Raw genomic sequence first — 15,281 nt, 5'->3', positions numbered from 1 at the left:
GATGGCCAGGGGTTGGCGGAAGGAGACATCCGGGGACGGCCCAACGGGCGGGATGGCCTCAGGCACAGCAGCATCCGAGGCAGGGGGCCAGTACGATTGCCTTCCGGTTGGTCAGGGGCGGCGTCCGAGGCCGCTTTCCATGTGAGCAGGAGGGGCACGCCCTCCTTGGTCCTGGCACTATCTAGACCGGATGGATGGTCGCTTCTTTCAACGGATTGGGCAGCGGGCGTGGGGGACAGCCGCATGTCGGGGCTTGGCGGGGAAGCCAGCCCGTTGGTTGGCTGTATCGAAGGCTTCAGATTGTTGCGGAACGCAGTAATTTTAAAAAAATTCCTACGATCATACAAGATCTATCTAGGAGAAACATTGAACGAGCGGGGAGAGTGTGTCTACATACCCTCGTAGACCAAAAGCGGAAGCGTTTTATCAACGCGGTTGATGTAGTCGTACGTCTTCACAATCCGACCGATCCTAGCACCGAACGTACGGCACCTCTGTGTTCAACACACGTTCAGCTCCATGACGTCCCTCGTACTCTTGATCCAGTTGAGGCCGAGGGAGAGTTTCGTCAGCACGACGACGTGGTGACGGTGATGATGAAGTTATCGGCGCAGGGCTTCGCCTAAACACTATGACGATATGACCGAGATGTTAACTGTAGAGGGGGGCGCCGCACACGGCTAGGAACAATTGATATGTATTCTAGGGGTGCCCTCCCCACGTATATAAAGGAGGGAGAGGGGGGGAGGCAGCCTAGGGCGCGCCCAAGTAGGACGAATCCTACTTGGGCTCCTAGTCCAATCCCCCCTCCCCCCCCCCCCCCCCACCCCCCTACCATATTTGGACAAGGGGGAAAGGAAGGAGGGGCGAGGGGAAGGAAGTAGGAGTCCTACTTCATACTTTCCTTTTCCTCCTCTCCTTTCCCTTTCTCCCCACGTGGCTGGCCCTATAGGGGGCGCACCAGCCCCTTGTGGGCTGGTGTGTTCCCTTACTTGGCCCATTAAGCCCATATCTTTGTCGGGGGTTGCCTGAAACCCCTTCCTATGGCCCGGTATCACCCGGAACACTTCCGGTGTCCGAATATAGCCTTCCAATATATGAATATTTATCTCTCGACCATTTCGAGACTCCTCGTCATGTCCGTGATCTCATCCGGGACTCCGAACAAACTTCGGTCATCAAATCACATAACTCATAATACAAATCGTCATCGAACGTTAAGCGTGCGGACCCTACGGGTTCGAGAACTATGTTGACATGACCGAGACACATCTCCGGTCAATAACCAATAGCGGAACCTGGATGCTCATATTGGCTCCTACATATTCTACGAAGATCTTTATCGGTCAAACCGTATAACAACATACGTTGTTCCCTTTGTCATCGGTATGTTACTTGCCCGAGATTCGATCGTCGATATCCTCATACCTCGTTCAATCTCGTTACCGGCAAGTCTCTTTACTCATTCCGTAATGCATCATCCCACAACTAACTCATTAGTCACATTGCTTGCAAGGCTTATAGTGATGTGCATTACCGAGAGGGCCCAGAGATACCTCTCCGATACACAGAGTGACAAATCCTAATCTCGATCTATGCCAACCCAACAAACACCTTCAGAGACACCTGTAGAGCATCTTTATAATCACCCAGTTACGTTGTGACGTTTGATAGCACACAAGGTGTTCCTTCGGTATTCGGGAGTTGCATAATCTCATAGTCAGAGGAACATGTATAAGTCATGAAGAAAGCAATAGCAATAAAACTTAACGACCATAATGCTAAGCTAACGAATGGGTCTTGTCTATAGTCAGGAAACTTAACCATCTTTGATTAACGAGCTAGTCTAGTAGAGGCATACTAGGGACACTTTGTTTTGTCTATGTATTCACACATGTATCAAGTTTTCGGTTAATACAATTCTAGCATGAATAGTAAACATTTATCATGATATAAGGAAATAAAATAATAACTTTATTATTGCCTCTAGGGCATATTTCCTTCACAGATCGCCAGCAAGGCAGGGCAGGTTTGAAGGCTGCGAGGCCAGCGGAGGAACACGCTAGGCTCGGTCGTCGTGGGGCCCCGCTTTATCCAAGGCGGGTTATCTCCAAGTCCGAGCCTTGCAGGTACACGGTCAGCGACCGAAAAAGCGGCAGGGTGGGGCCCTAGGATTCCCTTCCATTCACGGCAAGCGGGTGGGGCATGCGCGTGGCGGCGAGGGCGCCGACGATCTTCACGGCGAGGGGGCTGGCGAGCTTTGTTGGAACGAGCAGGGGGAAAGTCATGATGTTGGGGCCACCTCGGCGGCAGTGGTGGGGAGCCAGGGGCAGAGGCGGTGTCATCGGAGGCCGCCGGCGGTGGCGGCGGAGGCAACGGGCGGCAGAAGTCATCACACGCAGCCAAGTGAATACGGACGGGGAAGCGCGCCAGGCCCTGAACGAAGCGCTCCGCGCGGTCGGGGTCGGCGTCGAGATTCACCGCGTCGTCGTCAGGGAGGAGCAGCTCCGATGAGCGCGGGATCACGTCCGGGTTGGTAGCCCAGGCGAAAAGCCTGAAGACAGACATGTCAGACATGTCCCATGTCTCTGGCGCAAGGTTTTCCACCTTGCAGAACGGGGAGAGCTTTGTGCTGGTATTTCTTCACCATCCGCTCAGAAATCTTTGTACCTATCGTTCTTTTCTTGTAGATTAGCGGAACTCGTACCATCTGATGGAAAACATGACTTTACCATTTATTCTACCTAATGATATGCGCCGCTCATCCTAGATGGACTAAGCGAGGGCCAACAACATGTCCGGCTCGAGCTGAGGGGCACCTTCATTGTCGTCATCGTCCGAGGCGGTGACTGCCACTACGGCCCCTGTGCCGACAATGGCGGCTGGCGCCTTGGCCCTATCGGTCGCGTTCTGTGCGATGTGGGCGACGTAGGTGCCTCGGCGCGCCAACACTTGCCGATCGTGCTCGATGCGCGAGCAGCGTGGCAGCAACACCAAGCATCTGCAACAACCCCTCCCGCAAGTCGATGAGTTGTGGCGTGGCGGAACCATTGGTTTTGTCGGCGGCGGGGGCGATCTCGATGAGGGAGAACATGGAGCAAGGGGAGTTCTGTAGCATGGGCGAAATTAGATTATTTTTTCGACCAACCGCTTGACGTGCTTGGGTGGCAATCCTAGGCGATGCGCGTGAAAGTAGGCATTGGTGCGCGCATTGTGCAGTTGTGGCACCGACACATGGTGATCGGCAAAAATTGGGCGGCATGGTCGGGAGCCCACGAGCACCGGCGGGAATCAGACCAGTACAGTCCGTGCCTAGCCCTTCCTGCACAGCAAAGAGAAGATGCGTGGACCGACAGTCGTTCTTATCCATTCTGCAATAGCACACACAAACATTTTGTTATTAACGTGAAAACTATATGTACACGATTTCTCGGAATAGAATCACGCAAATATTAACGCACACAATTTACGTAACAAAACAGTGCGCGTACTTCATCTCACACATTTGCCAAACAGGCTGTGGGCGACAGGTGAACTCACTACACACAATTTTGTTTGCCAAATAGTGTGCAATACATCGCACACATCATGACAAATGCTTAAGCTTTTTCTAAGAAACAAAAAAAAGGGAAAATATGTAAATTATAATTAAAAAACAGATAAAGTTGGAAGAAATAGCACGTTAGGAAAATAAATGGACACAAATCAATATGTGGCTGGATGGTTCGGAGGACAGTGATATTTGAACCCACTAGGGTTCAAGTCTTAATTTTTACACTGGTGCTCGCATTTTCCCAAAATTATTTTGGCGTTGGGTGTTTAGTGGGGGTAGACACTCATCTACAATGTTCAATACTAGGCTATAAAAAAGGAAGAAAAACCAAAGCACACCTGCATTTTTTCGCTTTATTTTTCTTTTTCGAGAAGCATAGTTGTACTTCTCGTGAAGGCACTTCTTTTTTCTGAGAACCATAGCTCGTGGAAGCAAATTTGTGCTTCTAATGGAAGCACATTTTTTTCCTTTTCAAGGTTGTGCTTCTTGCGGAAGTAAATCTACGCTTCCGCTACAAATATGCACTTCTCGACGAAGCACATTTTTTTCCCATTCGATGTGCTTCTCAGAGCATCATCAACTAGATTAGCCGGGATACCGTATGCCAACATACGCAAAGCGGTTGTCATCTTCTGAAAGGTGCCATGCCCGAGCTCTCCGGCGGCATTCCTCATTTGCTGAAAAACCGGTCATGGCTCACTAGTTTCTCTGCAATGCACCTGAACAACTCAGTGCTCATCCTAAACCGGCGACGAAAGTACGACTCGGGGTATGTGGGATTCTCCGCAAAATAATGTCTGATCAATCTGTTGTGGGCATCGATCCTATCCCTCCAAATTTTCTGCCGACCCATAACCGAACCACCGTGCTTCGGTTTTTTACTGATGTGCATAGCTAGGATCATTGCAAGATCCTCCTCCTCTTCTATATCAAATTCTTCTTCGGAAGAATCATACGACGAACTCATCTACAATGTTCAATACTAGGCTATAAAAACTACAGTCAACATGCACCGAATTCATGAAGTTTGAGCAATACATACCTCGCGGGCGTTTTGTCGAACACCTTGCGGGCGCCGAGCGGCAGCGAGCGGCCGCGCGCTGTTCGTCGGAGGACCGCCGCGCGCGAGGGGCGGCGGTGACTAGAGGGAGGCGGAGGAAGCCGCCGCGGCGCGGGGATAGGCCGGGGAAGCGCCGAAACGGTCGCCGGGTGGCGCGGGCAGCGGCGGCGCCGCGGCTGGATGGGCTAGGTGGAGTTGCGAGCGAGCGCAGCAAATAAGCGGCACGCGATGGCGTTTTGGCCCGCGCGCTGAACTAGATATGCCGTGCGCGCGGTTTTTGCGCCTCCGCTGGAGCGCCCGGAGCGGTAACGCGCGCGAAAAAATACTGATTTTTCAGCGCGGCGCTTATATAGTGCGGCGGTTGGAGATGCTCTCATGGAAGCACAATTTTTATTTCCAAAAGAACTTTTTTTTCTTCAAAACCTAGGGATAACCATGCAAAAATCAAGAAGCCATAAAAAACACATCTAAAACCCAAAAACGTGTATAGAATAATAAAAATTTAAATTCCAGAGGAAGCGCCAACACGTCACGTGGCGGCTGGTGGATGCACCACTTGGCGCACTCCCAGACCACAAAAGTTACCCTTACGAGCCCCGCAAGGGGTAATCGTTCATTAGTTGGCATCGATTATGTCTCGCTAGACTGAATGGAGCTCACAAATGATTCTTTTATCAAGGATTCTAGCAATTGATATCTTTACACAAATAATCGAAATGCAATTTCATGGTTGCGTCCCTCTAAGACCGAACGCTCCCGTACCGACAACCCACAGCTTCACGGCCATTGCCAATTGGAGTCATGACAGTGGGTTCCTCACAGGTCTTATCCGGTCAGGTTCGACTGTATCAGCTATAATTGTACTGTTAGACAGGTTTTATTTCTGAAAATCCCAAGTTCGCAACCAGTTTCAGAAAGATGCCTATGTTCATGTCGTCCAGTTTCAGAAAGATGCATATATTCATGTCTTCCGGTACCTCGGTAACAATCTGTAAGTTCCAAAGCTTAGTACATGGTGCTACAAAGAAAAAGCATGACTGCATGACTACATAGTACTCCCTCTGTTCCTAAATATAATTCCTTTTAGAGATTCCAATATAGAATACATACGGAGCAAAATAAACTGACACTCTAAAACAGGTCTATATACATCCGTATGTAGTTCTCCCAAGAGACTTTGCTTCTTTTCCTTGCTTGTAGGGAAGCCTGAGACATTTGGTAGCTCAACTGATACATCCAAATCACCTGATTTTGCGTAAAGTTTTGATAAAAAGGATCCAAAAGGTTTGACAGCAGCATCTGTTAAGGGAAATAAGAAATGTAAGAAAACCATACTAGTAATAAACCTCTCAACACCTCCTAGAAATTTAAATAACAAATGTGTTGACTCACTACACATAGCATAACAAACAAAAAACAACAGTAAAAGTGTATGGTGTTTGAGCACTCATGATAGGAAAATTGCCAGTCATTGAGCAGCCAATGCTTTCCGCTTACAGCATTCGCAATAGGAAAATTACCAGTCATTTGACACGAACAAGACTTATCCACTTTAGGGTTATGGATTTACAAGGTTGTCACTTATTAGTGTTTTCATAGAATGCAACTGTTACCCAGAGACCATAACCTATATAGTGTATTGAAGGAGCGAAAGCCTTCCTGGAGATCTTTGATGAATACGAGTAACAGACAATAAAATGTTCAGATGGGTGTCTGTGTTAATGTAATCTATGAGGAATCCACAACATGCACAAGAAGGGAAAACATTTTTCTTAGATAGTTTATATAAGTACTACCCAAGCTTTATGTCAAACAATTACATCATTGCACCCTAGATAAATATCAGGATCGCAAGTGGTTGTTTCCAAGAGATGGAAAAGAGTCATGTGGTGACCAAATAATGAGAGGTTACCTCCCAAGCGACCAACTAAATAGATGGAATCCACAATCTCCTGAATTGCGTTCAGTCGTTTGTTCTGATCGTCCTCTGTTGGCTTGATTATGGAGAGTATATCTTTTGTACACTTCTCCAGCACATCATAGTTTTGGATATGCTCAACCATGCTGAAACCCTGAAGAAAAAGGTACATATATATCAGTAACTTAATAGAGTGCATAACAGCATTGCCTTAGCATTATAAATCATATATAACCAAATATAAATTAAGAACATTCCTTTCTCAACTAAGCGCAAAAGCTTTGTGTCTTGATCCATTGATACAACACAAAGGTTTATGTACAAGACCAAGGATAGGCAACACCCACTGACAATCGGACACATTTTAGTGGTGGATCCAGCCGGACTTTGTAGCCTGTGGGCAAGGCAAGACTGACCATGTCTACGTCAGTACATTTCTGCCAAACAAACACCATCTTCAACTTCTAGGACCATATGGCTCTCAGCAGATGACCTTCCACCAAGACTGGGAAGCTGCCTGGGGTCGCTAGGAGGTAGCTACGCCACTGATTGCAGTTGCCCTTATGGAAGTATCACTAGAAAGTATCGCCACGCGGATTGTAGCGCACATACATGCTTCAGTTCTGATAGTGAGTGTCAAGCATTGGACATTTGGCTGCTCGCCATCAAAGGCGTAAGCCTTCCACCAGCTCCAAATCGACCATTTAGGAATATTCAAACATCATCAAGTCTTATCAGAGTTATATAAAGGAGGATGTTTGCCCTGGTTTTCATTTTCACATATTTGTTCTCAACAGAATGTAAATGAAAGCATGAAGCTGTGTTCTCAACGAAGTATTCTCATGTTTATTAAATGTTCTTGATCAGGATAATTGCTATGAGGGATTGGGGAAATCAAACATATTTCTGATCTTCTAAAAAGCAGAACAGTCTTTAGGCAAGGCAGACCCAAAAAATCCAACATATAACTAATCTTGTCGGCATTCACCATGACCTTCCATCAACGTTCACTAGTGCAATGCAACAAGCCAATGTGCATATGTGACTATGAACGATAGCAGATCAAATCCAAACTAAACGTACTGAATAGCACATTTTCCCAGTGCCACGGGTAATCTGGCTGGTAAGGACGTATTCTTTCCCCTGTTCAGAGATTCTAATTTCTTGATACAAAATCCCATCGTACATCACACAACGGCCTCCACAGTATGCCCCACAGATGGTACCACGAGCGTGTCAAAGTCGTAAGCAAGGGCCGGAAATGGCACGGTGCCCAGCAAGCAACCAGAGCCTCCCCCAAAATCTCACAAAACCCTCGAACTCAGAAGCAAAATGCGTCGCCTCGTCAGAAGTCAGAACAGCGGGGCGCCGTGTTTCGGCCGTCAAACAACGCACGCCGCCATGGTGTGCGCTTTGTCCGCGGCCGGTAAACCCTAACTCGGCGATCAACGGAACCCACCGACGGACTGAGCAACAATAAAGCCGATGTACAGACTAACCGGAGAGGCCAGGGTTTACCTAGATGAAATTGCGTATGGACGGGAGTCCTGTGAGGCGACGGACCGGCGGCGGCATCGGCGGCAGATGAATGCGACTGCGGCGGGGCTAGGTTCTCGGAGGTGGAGTGGAAATGGGAGAAAGGAGGGGCGAGATCATCGCGTCGCGTGTTGCCAGAGCCGCGTCAGAGTGGTTTCTTTATTGTGGAAGCCGGGCTGCGAAGCGACCACAGTCCACATCTTCAATGAGCCACACGGAGGAGACCGGATTTTGTGGCAAATTTGACAATTTTGACCCGTGAACGAAAAGATTTCACAAAATAAACTGCGTTGCAAAAAAATTCACCCAGCTGACCGTTTTGAGTGGCGCCCGACACGAAGGCGCCACACCCTACGATGCAGCGCCTAGCTCGCAGGCGTTGCAAGTCTGTCCAGCGTGGCACCCCGGGCCCCACTCCTGGTTGTGCAGCGCCTAGCTGAAAGGAGCTGCACAGTGTAGTACAGCGCCTAGCTGAAAGGAGCTGCACAGTGTAGTGCAGCGCTAGCTGAAAGGAGCTCCACAGTGTAGTGAAGCGCCTAGCTGAAAGGAGCTGCACTATCTTATATTAAAACCATTATAACTTTTAATCTGTGTATTCGATGAAAACGTGCCTTATATCAATGTTGTGCATTTTTCTATGTTCTACGCAATGGTGGCATTTTTATCTACGTTAGGATCAATTTGCTTGATGAAAAATCTGTGGAAAAAGTGCATCATAATATAACTGCCAGAATTTGTTAAAAGTTACAAACTTGGCATGATAATATCCATTGACCTATAGCTCTTATGCATTTGCATCCTACATGAGTTTTGCACTACATAATGTGTACTTTCACGCCATGCCTATCCTTGCCATGTTAATCATCTTTAACATGTTCATTTCTTGCATGTAAGTGACTAGCATGATATAAATGAACTTCTGTGATAGAAAGTTGCATTTTGTAAGATCCATAGTAATTAATCCTGGCATCATATGAATATGATCTAACTATGAAAGTTGGAAAATCTTATGTCTACTTTATGTCCATGTAATTTTCATACCCACTAAATATTTGCATCACTATGTTTTTGAGACACTAAAGTACCTAAGGCAATATTCTACCAGATTAACACTTATGAATTTCACCAAGTCCCTCGATGTTGAGAGAACTTCGCATTTTGTAAAATGCATAGTAAATCAACCGTGCCGATGCCTTCCCACCCATCCAGGTTCAAGGCATGGTACTTACAATTTTGGTTTGTTGCACCAATTATACTGTAGGGGGTTCCCGTACAGTCTTTCTGTCAAAAAAAAATCAACTGTGCTTCATATGGAATAACTTTATATATGAATTTGAGCATCTCCATGTCTACTTTTAGTATACCCCGCGTGTTTCCACTAAACATGTTCATATCTTGAGTTTTACCAAACCCCTTGACAGGAACTTGATATGTTTTCCATTTAAAATTTTGTGCAGACCGGTTTAGTTTTCCTGCTAGCTAAACTTTGTTTTTCATTATTCTAATAAGATAAGCCTTCTGACTTCTAGCTAGTACCACCGACAACTAGTTTTTCTGCCAATTCTGTTTTGTCATCCTGGTTAGCACTAGGGTGTCCTAGGCTATCAAGTTCAAACCGACTCACTCTGTACCGACCTTATACCCTATATATAGCAGTACGCAATACAAGCAACTACAACTTTTTTCAGTAGCCTAAAAGCTGAGTTCAAATCAAAGAACATGTGCTTTTGCTATTGACAACGAACATTATAAGTGTTAAATTTTAAGAGTATATAAGTATATATCTTTACAAAATGCAAAGTTCTATTGACATCCACTGACTTGATGAAATTAACGTGTTAATCTAGTAGAATATTGTCTTAGGTACTTTAGTGTCTCAACAACATAGTGATGCAAATATTTAGTGGGTACGAAAATTACATGGACATTGATGAGGCACGGACTAGCGAGACGCTAATTTGTGCGTGTAGATGGCCCGATCTTTCACGACGATGCTTGATCAATAGTCCGTCTCCTTGTTCCTCCTCGCAACCTCCAAGAATAATTTTCACTCACGTATGAAAATACACGAATAAAAATAATGATCCCCTTGGATCAGCACGTAGGTGTTGATGTGATGATCAACCTTCCGTCGCTAGTAAATTTTCACGATAGAAAAATCACAGATGATATACAAGATATGGTCGCCCGAAACTCGGACGTTTTTTGTATGTCTCATAACTCACGAATAAACCAAAACTGCCCCATGATGATCCTCCCCACGCCATGTTTTTCTTATAGTCCAAATCTGGTCGTACTATGCGTACATGACCATGCACGTCTCTTCATCTTGAATCTAATGCATGCAATACTTCATTGATCTTTGGTCTGCTAATTACAGAATTTATTCTCGGTCCACACAACTGACGTACATGACCATCGTTTCCTCGATGCAATCTGACCGCATGCATGACATTATTTTCCGTAATCTTTTCATGGCTTCTCTCCTTAACTGGCTTAGCTTCGATAGCATTAACAATTGATGGTGCCATGCCCGTATCAGACATAAAGTAGACATAAGATCGATTTTCCAACTTCCATAATTAGATCATATTCATATGATGCCAGGATTAATTACTATGGATCTTACAAAATGCAACTTTCTGGGGTAGAAGTTCATTTATATCATGTTAGTCACTTAGATGCACGAAATGAACATGTTAAAGATGATTAACATGACAAGGACAGGCATGGTGTGAAAGTACACATTACGTAGTGCAAAACTCATGTAGGATGCAAATGCATAAGAGCTATAGGTCAATGGATATCATCAAGCCAAGTTTGCAAATTTTAACAGATTCTGTCATTTATATTATGATGCACTTTTGCCACCGAGTTTTCATCAAGCAAATTGATCCTAACATAGATGACAATGCCACCATTGCGTAGAGCACAGAAAAATGCACAATATTCATGTAAGGCCCGTTTTCATCGGGTACACGGATTAAAAGTTACAACAGTTTTAATATAAGATAGTGCAGCTCCTTTCAGCTAGGCGCTCCACTACACTGTGCAGCTCCTTTCAGCTAGGCGCTGCACTACATTGTGTAGCTCCTTTCAGCTAGGCGTTGCACAACCAGGAGTGGGGCCCGGGGTGCCACGCTGGACAGACGTGCAACGCCTGCGAGCTGGGCGCTGCACCGTAGGGTGTGGCGCCTTCGTGTCGGGCGCCACTCAAAACGGTTACCTGGGTGAATTTTTTTTCAAAGCAGTTCATTTTATGAAATCTTTTCGTCCACAGGTCAAAATTGTCAAATTTGCCGCATTTTGTTGGACTCCGGCTAGGTGGCGCAGTACCACGCTGGGTACCAGTCTTTTGGGACCCATTTTGAAATAAAGGATTTTCGTATGCTTTCCATTGTCTTCCTTTTTTAACACAGGCGCACATATACGACGCGTGCACGCACCTCATGAGCATCTCAGAGAGACCGAGCCGACACATCATATTAAGATTGATAAAATCGTCCTGCAAAAAGAAAGATTGACAAAATCGTCCCCACAAAAAAAAGATTGACAAAATCATCACATGTGCCTTTGTAGTCGATGGGAACATTTCCTCCCACTGAATGCATATCGTCGAATGGCTTGAAATTAATTCGGAAAAATATGACAAACAATATCAAATTTAGGACTTGGTTTCACACGAGGATCATAGATACGCCCAGTTCACATTTTCCATTGTCATTGTCATTATCCTAAAAATCTTTTAGAGGAAAGGCGCCGGCCGAGCCCGAGAAGAGCTCGAACCTAGCCCGACTTTGAATTAACAAAGCCATCAACCGGCCAGGATTACAGGGGCACCACAATACAAAGAGAAGAATGCAATGCAAAGCGAAAGAAGATACATAGAGCTAGGCAGAACAGCACAATGGCAACAATGGAGCATCGTTGCCGACGACCAACACTACGCCTACGCCAACTAGGTACTTGGGAGGAGGGACATGTCGTGCAAGCATTGAGTGCCAGCTACATCCATGGCCAAACTTGGGCAACACTTGAGCTGTCTCCACCATCGCAAAGGGCCACTACCCTTTCACCCAGGCTCGATGGGTGCCGCACCGGCGATCAGCAGAGTGGCTACACATAGGCCAGCTCCAGGTGACCGAGCTGCCAGAGGAGAAGCAGCCAACGCTGACCCACGAGCAACGGAAGACCATCCTGACGAGAACCAATCCGGCAGCGGCAGCACGGAGCAAGGGACGCGAGCTGTCGGACGAAGGCGCGCATCCATGACGAAGACCGAAGAAGAAGAGCAGGACAACCAGGCCGCCATGCTTTGGAGCCGAGACACCAACCGCTCCACCACCAAGAGCAACTCCCGACCGCCGCCTTCAAGAAGGAACACGCCACCGAGGTGCCGTCGACGCCCAGACCAGGGGAGAAACGGCTTTCGCCGGAGCTCAAGGAGGAGGCGGGAGGGGGAGGGTCCACCCCAAAGCCTCGAAGGAGGGGCTCGGCGTCAAAGACGTCGACTTTGGGGGGCCGCCGCGCCGGCCAAGGGTTTCCCCCGGAACCACAACTAAACGCCAGATCCGGCCAACCGGCACCACGGGACGATGAACGCCACCGCCAGGGACCAGCGCCGGCACGGATCGAAGCAGATCGGGCCGGCACCGAAGCTTCACCATGGAGCCCGGCGGACTGCGAGGGGCCGCCATTGCGCCATCGACCGTGACCTCCACGCTGCCCACGCAGCCGTGGGAGGCCACCCACCAGCACCCGTCGGCGCCGGCGCCGCCCGCTGCCTAGGCCGCGCCGCACGCCGCCGACCAGCGCCGCCGCCCCGGGGCCCGCAGCCCTCCATCCGAGGAGGAGGCGCCAGATCCCCGCCGCCACCATCATCGGGGACGCACGCCGAGCGCCGGGCGCCCCTCTGGCAGCGGCGGAGAGGAGGAAGAGGGAGGGGGAACCGCGGTGGCGGCGCTAGGGTTGCCCCCGAGTCGCCTCAGAGGATCCTGAAAATCTGACTCAAATCCGATACACTCTGATTACCTGACCGTATATATCTCCATCTTGCATAGATACTTCATACATAACGATTCATGTTGGCCCTTCTACCACACAATTTACCTTACTTCTTTACGTTCTTCGTTCATGTTCCTCTTCTTCCTTTGGTTAACTCTTGCTCCTTATGTTCGTGCATCCTTGTAGGTCTCTTCTACCAATCTTTTTGTAGGCTCGTCATTGCCACAAATTGTGTTCTTCGCTTGTTGATCTATTCTGTCTTTTCTGTGCTCTTGCCATATGGGATCGTTCCGAGCAGAGCTTGTTGGTTTAAAGTTATAGTTCCAAAAGTATATGTTGCTATCTGTCTTTTTGTGCTGGTATTTCTTCATCATCCGCTCAGAAATCTTTGTACCTATCATTCTTTTCTTGTAGATTAGCGGAATTCATACCATCTGATGGAAAACACGGCTTTACCGTTTGTTCTACCTAATGATATGCGCCGCTCATCCTAGATGGACTAAGCGAGGGCCAAGAACATGTCCGGCTCGAGCTGAGGGGCACCTTCATTGTCGTCATCGTCCGAGGCAGCGACTGCCACTACGGCCCCTGTGCCGACAATGGCGGCTGGCGCCTTGGCCGTATCGGTCGCGTTCTGTGCGATGTGGGCGACGTAGGTGCCTCGGCGCGCCAACACTTGCCGATCGTGCTCGATGCGCGAGCAGCGTGGCAGCAACACCAAGCATCTGCAACAACCCCTCTCGCAAGTCGATGAGTTGTGGCGTGGCGGAACCATTGGTTTTGTCGGCGGCGGGGGCAATCTCGATGAGGGAGAACACGGAGCAAGGGGAGTTTTATAGCATGGGCGAAATTAGATTATCTTTTCGACCAACCGCTTGACGTGCTTGGGCGGCAATCCTCGGCGCTGCGCGTGAAAGTAGGCATTGGTGCGCGCATTGTGCCGTTGTGGCACCGACGCATGGTGATCGGTAAAAATTGGGCGGCACGGAAGCGGGAGCCCAAGAGCACCGGCGGGAATCAGACCAATACAGTCCATGCCTAGCCCTTCCTGCACAGCAAAGAGAAGACGCGTGGATCGACGGTCGTTCTTATCCATTTTGCAATATCATACACAAACATTTTGTTATTAACATGAAAACGTATCGTACACGATTTTTCAGAATAGAATCACACAAACATTATCGCACAGAGTTTAAGTAACAAAACATTGTGTGTACTTCATCTCACACATTTTCCAAACAAGCAGTGTGCGACAGGTGAACTCACTGCACACAATTTCGTTTGGCAAATAGTGTGCAATACATCACACACATCATGACAAATGCTTAAGCTTTTTCTAAGAAACAAAAAAAGGAAAACATGTAAATTATAATTAAAAAAAGACAAAGTTGGAAGAAATAGCACGTTAGGAAAATAAATGAACATGAACCAATCTGTTGTTGGATGGTTGGGAGGACAGCTATATCCCAGCCCATCGGGGTTCAATTCTTAAACTTGACACTGACGCTCTCTAAAATTATTTTAGACCTTTGGTGATGGGTGTTTAGTGGGGTAGACGTTCTTATCGACTACCTAAAACGACGCATGGAGCAAAGGTCACTCCCCACACCTTCTCAACCTAGGTGTTTTTTCTAATTTGCTTATTAAATTTTTTTATCTTTTGAACTTTACGTCTAAATCCCGAACCGTTTTCACTGTTGGATTCCTTGTGTCGAGATATTTCAAATTCGATCCCATGTTAACAGATTTCGCTGATTTTTCTAATGAAAAACCAAAACCATAAAAACAAATACCAAAAAACTAGTAAAAAGAACGAAAACCGAAAGAAGGAAGAATGGAAAAAAGGAAGAAAAAACCGAAGCACACTTGCGTTTTTTCGCTTTATTTTTCTTTTTCAAGAAGCACAGTTGTACTTCTCGTGAAAGCATTTTTTTTTCTTCGAGAAAGCATAGCTTGCGGAAGCAAATCTATGCCTCTAATGGAAGCACAATTTATTTCCCTTTTCAAGGTTGTGCTTCTCACGGAAGTAAATCTACACTTTCACTACAAATATGTGCTTCTCGACGAAGCACATTTTCTTTCCCTTTCCATGTGCTTCTCATGGAAGCACGATTTTTATTTCCAAAAGAACTTTTTTTTTCTTCAAAACAGAAGGATAACCATGCAAAAATCAAGAAGCCATAAAAAACACATCTAAAACCCGAAAACAT

General features: G+C 47.1%; 1 long non-coding RNA gene across 1 annotated transcript; it reads right to left on the bottom strand.

Moving 5' to 3' along the window:
• Window positions 1–5,554: 5,554 nt before the first annotated feature.
• On the bottom strand, window positions 5,555–8,211 carry LOC123074977 (uncharacterized). Its single transcript, XR_006436073.1, has 3 exons — window positions 8,050–8,211; window positions 6,526–6,685; window positions 5,555–5,912 (listed from the first exon to the last, which is right to left on the bottom strand). It is a non-coding gene; the product is annotated as an uncharacterized lncRNA (long non-coding RNA).
• Window positions 8,212–15,281: the final 7,070 nt, after the last annotated feature.

The sequence above is a fragment of the Triticum aestivum genome, chromosome 3D (assembly GCF_018294505.1).
Source record: "Triticum aestivum cultivar Chinese Spring chromosome 3D, IWGSC CS RefSeq v2.1, whole genome shotgun sequence".
Taxonomy (NCBI): Eukaryota; Viridiplantae; Streptophyta; class Magnoliopsida; order Poales; family Poaceae; genus Triticum; species Triticum aestivum.
This window is presented reverse-complemented; position numbering and strand designations above follow the sequence as displayed.